The 5,000-nt window shown below is 52.4% G+C and overlaps 1 non-coding gene across 1 annotated transcript in view; it reads right to left on the bottom strand.

Annotated features, from left to right (window-relative positions):
• LOC124585265 overlaps positions 1-846 on the bottom strand; it is a 1,910-nt gene extending 1,064 nt beyond the window's left edge. Inside the window, exon 1 of the ribosomal RNA XR_006974835.1 lies at positions 1-846. This exon is cut by the window's left edge and continues 1,064 nt beyond it. This is a non-coding gene — a ribosomal RNA (small subunit ribosomal RNA).
• Between the last annotated feature and the right edge of the window lie 4,154 nt (positions 847-5,000).

The following is a 5,000-nucleotide window of genomic DNA, read 5'->3' as shown; positions in this document are numbered from 1 at the left end:
AAGTAAACGTGCCGGCCCACCGAGACACTCACTCAAGAGCACCCTGGTAGGATTGCAACGGGGTCCGCCTCGGGACGCACGAGCACGCACGAGGCGCGTCGCACGCCTTCGGCTCGCCCCACCGGCAGGACGTCCCACGATACATGCCAGTTAAACACCGACGGGCGGTGAACCAACAGCGTGGGACACAAATCCAACTACGAGCTTTTTAACCGCAACAACTTTAATATACGCTATTGGAGCTGGAATTACCGCGGCTGCTGGCACCAGACTTGCCCTCCAATAGATACTCGTTAAAGGATTTAAAGTGTACTCATTCCGATTACGGGGCCTCGGATGAGTCCCGTATCGTTATTTTTCGTCACTACCTCCCCGTGCCGGGAGTGGGTAATTTGCGCGCCTGCTGCCTTCCTTGGATGTGGTAGCCGTTTCTCAGGCTCCCTCTCCGGAATCGAACCCTGATTCCCCGTTACCCGTTACAACCATGGTAGGCGCAGAACCTACCATCGACAGTTGATAAGGCAGACATTTGAAAGATGCGTCGCCGGTACGAGGACCGTGCGATCAGCCCAAAGTTATTCAGAGTCACCAAGGCAAACGGACCGGACGAGCCGACCGATTGGTTTTGATCTAATAAAAGCGTCCCTTCCATCTCTGGTCGGGACTCTGCTTGCATGTATTAGCTCTAGAATTACCACAGTTATCCAAGTAACGTGGGTACGATCTAAGGAACCATAACTGATTTAATGAGCCATTCGCGGTTTCACCTTAATGCGGCTTGTACTGAGACATGCATGGCTTAATCTTTGAGACAAGCATATGACTACTGGCAGGATCAACCAGGGAGCTGCGTCAACTAGAGCTGAGCAGCCGGCCGCCCGGGAGTGTGTCCCGGGGGCCCGCGCGAACACGCAAGCGTCCGCTCAATTATTCTGCAAACAGGAGGAGGCTGAGCTCCCCTGCACAATACACCTCGAAACCCTCTCAGGTCCCGGCGGCGCGCAGCGCCGTCCTAAGTACTTGGTCGGGTTCGAGAGAGGCGCAATCGCCCGGAGTTTGGCGAGTAGACGCTTTAGGTGCGACCACCCGTGCTCCCAACTGAGCTTGCCGCTGCCGACAGAGGCCCGGGAGCGTGCTGTCGTGGCATTGCCGGCGGGAGACAACACGCGCCACCTACGGTGACCGGCAGCTCCAACGCCAGCGCCACAGAAGGACAAAAGCCCCACTTGGGTGCCGAAGCGAACTCTCCCAGCACAGCGCACGCGCCAACACGTCCGCACAGCTGCGATACAAACCACCTGCGAGAACCGCAGAGGCGACCGAGCAGCAGACGGCGTCGCGGCGCCGAGCGCCGGGCGGCGGCGCATCCTCAGCGCACACAGTCCTCAATCGGACCAGCACACTGCAGATGTCCACCGCGCTTCGCACCGGGCCCGCGAGGACCTACTTTGGCCGCACGGCGCCGCGTGCAGGGTGCGCCGGCGCGCAGCTGCGCCGCCTGCCGCCTCCGTCGGCCGGCGCGCCTGCCACTGGCCGCCCCCACCAGCCGGCTGTAGCGCGTGCGCCCACGCACCGCGCGGCCAGCACGCCGGGAGGCCCCCCCTCACCGGCCGGGGACGGTCCCACCCAGCCACCGCCGCGTATCGCTTCACACCCAGATGCCATTCACGTTCGTGGGCATGGTGGGTATCGCTGGAACAACCGGTTGGTAGCTCAACCGATCGTCGCCATCACTGATTCACCTCTAGCGAGAACAACCGCACCACAACGGTTTACCAGTTGTTCATTTGCATAACGTCACCAGCAAACGTAGGCGTCCATCGCCATTTGCAAATTCAACGATTGTTGCATGCCTGTGTCAGGTGTCACGACACACTATGTCTGCCCACATACACGCAACAACATGTGCACGCTTCGCGAACACGTGGAAGGTGGCCCCCGTACGTATGCGATGTCCATTGCGCGAACGACTGTCAACCGGCCTCTGTCGCATGTCGCAGATGTGGAACGCAGTGCACCATGCTATCACGGTGTGTGAGAAGAGACGACTACGTCTGACAACACGCGCCACTACATCAACAGACGGCTCATGCTGATCGCCATCCAGGGCATACCACACTGCAATCCAGCTCTTATAGGGAGACGACACGTAGCTGAGTGCACAACATTTGGACCGCATGGTTCGCCGTTGTTGGCGCAGTCGTTGTACGGTCACATGTACCACGATGTATCATTCAGTACATGAGGACCAATGTGCAGTACAGTGTGTGATTTGGACGTACAACATCAGCGGACAGTTGACACAGGCCGTACCACAGCGTAGGCTAAGTGCTTCGCACATGCGAATGCCAATGAACAACTGCAAATGCCAATGAACAACTGCAAAGGGCATTGAGCATGTACGTCCTGCTGCCATCCACATTACAGTGTATAGCTGCAAGGTGTTTAACATGAAGCGATACACTGGGGACCGGGCAGTGCGAGTAGCAAACTATATTGCGGGGGTTGCAGTTAGGCAACACTACACTAATTTAACGCGTCGTATGACAATTACAGAGCAGGTTAAGGCCCAACGTGTGTTGGGTTAAGGCCCAACGTGTGTTGGGTTAAGGCCCAACGTGTGTTGGGTTAAGGCCCAACGTGTGTTGGGTTAAGGCCCAACGTGTGTTGGGTTAAGGCCCAACGTGTGTTGGGTTAAGGCCCAACGTGTGTTGGGTTAAGGCCCAACGTGTGTTGGGTTAAGGCCCAACGTGTGTTGGGTTAAGGCCCAACGTGTGTTGGGTTAAGGCCCAACGTGTGTTGGGTTAAGGCCCAACGTGTGTTGGGTTAAGGCCCAACGTGTGTTGGGTTACGTTAAGGGGCAATGTGGGTTACGTTAAGGGGCAATGTGGGTTACGTTAAGGGGCAATGTGGGTTACGTTACGGCGCAATATAGGTTACGTTACGGCGCAATATAGGTTACGTTAAGGCGCAATATCGGTTACGTTAAGGCGCAATACAGGTTACGTTAAGGCGCAATACAGGTTACGTTAAGGCGCAATACAGGTTACGTTAAGGCGCAATACAGGTTACGTTAAGGCGCAATACAGGTTACGTTAAGGCGCAATACAGGTTACGTTAAGGCGCAATACAGGTTACGTTAAGGCGCAATACAGGTTACGTTAAGGCGCAATGCAGGTTACGTTAAGGCGCAATGCAGGTTACGTTAAGGCGCAATACAGGTTACGTTAAGGCGCAATACAGGTTACGTTAAGGCGCAATACAGGTTACGTTAAGGCGCAATACAGGTTACGTTAAGGCGCAATACAGGTTACGTTAAGGCGCAATACAGGTTACGTTAAGGCGCAATACAGGTTACGTTAAGGCGCAATACAGGTTACGTTAAGGCGCAATACAGGTTACGTTAAGGCGCAATACAGGTTACGTTAAGGCGCAATACAGGTTACGTTAAGGCGCAATACAGGTTACGTTAAGGCGCAATACAGGTTACGTTAAGGTACGACATAGGTTAGGTTAAGGTACGACATAGGTTAGGTTAAGGTACGACATAGGTTAGGTTAAGGTACGACATAGGTTAGGTTAAGGTACGACATAGGTTAGGTTAAGGTACGACATAGGTTAGGTTAAGGTACGACATAGGTTAGGTTAAGGTACGACATAGGTTAGGTTAAGGTACGACATAGGTTAGGTTAAGGTACGACATAGGTTAGGTTAAGGTACGACATAGGTTAGGTTAAGGTACGACATAGGTTAGGTTAAGGTACGACATAGGTTAGGTTAAGGTACGACATAGGTTAGGTTAAGGTACGACATAGGTTAGGTTAAGGTACGACATAGGTTAGGTTAAGGTACGACATAGGTTAGGTTAAGGTACGACATAGGTTAGGTTAAGGTACGACATAGGTTAGGTTAAGGTACGACATAGGTTAGGTTAAGGTACGACATAGGTTAGGTTAAGGTACGACATAGGTTAGGTTAAGGTACGACATAGGTTAGGTTAAGGTACGACATAGGTTAGGTTAAGGTACGACATAGGTTAGGTTAAGGTACGACATAGGTTAGGTTAAGGTACGACATAGGTTAGGTTAAGGTACGACATAGGTTAGGTTAAGGTACGACATAGGTTAGGTTAAGGTACGACATAGGTTAGGTTAAGGTACGACATAGGTTAGGTTAAGGTACGACATAGGTTAGGTTAAGGTACGACATAGGTTAGGTTAAGGTACGACATAGGTTAGGTTACGGTACGACATAGGTTAGGTTACGGTACGACATAGGTTAGGTTACGGTACGACATAGGTTAGGTTACGGTACGACATAGGTTAGGTTACGGTACGACATAGGTTAGGTTACGGTACGACATAGGTTAGGTTACGGTACGACATAGGTTAGGTTACGGTACGACATAGGTTAGGTTACGGTACGACATAGGTTAGGTTACGGTACGACATAGGTTAGGTTACGGTACGACATAGGTTAGGTTACGGTACGATATAGGTTAGGTTAAGGTACACATTGTTGTAAGGAAAGGTTTAATGGGGGGCGGGGCGGGGCGGCCGGTTTGTTGATTGTGATTATAGTAAGTGGATGCCTGCGGCATCATCTGATTTGCCACGTCAGGATGCACCTTTGGCTCATGACAGGCGGCGCTCTCATTCCATGCTTGTGGCAGACCTGTGTCTTTCATTCCTGCCATTGTTTGTGTGCTGTGAGAGGAGGCAGTATTGTGATGTTGGGTGCACCCCTGTGTAGGACATGTGTGGGTGTTGGTGGCTTGGCTGAGCAATGGTGGTTGTCGGGTGGGTGGGATATTCTGTTTTCTGAGTGGACCTCCCAGTCTGGTTATGACAGTGTGGATTGTCTAATGTGGCGGAGAGGATGCACTGGGTGTTGTTCCATGCTGGTGCTTACATATTGTCTGTGTGCGTGTTACAGGCAGAGAGTAGTGCGTGATAAGGGTGTGTGGCTGACGTGTGGTTGTGATTGTGAGCAGAGTCTTT

Source organism: Schistocerca americana, unplaced genomic scaffold (assembly GCF_021461395.2).
Source record: "Schistocerca americana isolate TAMUIC-IGC-003095 unplaced genomic scaffold, iqSchAmer2.1 HiC_scaffold_492, whole genome shotgun sequence".
Classification (NCBI taxonomy): Eukaryota; Metazoa; Arthropoda; class Insecta; order Orthoptera; family Acrididae; genus Schistocerca; species Schistocerca americana.
The sequence above is the reverse complement of the archived record's forward strand: the minus strand, read 5'-3'. Positions and strand labels throughout refer to the sequence as shown.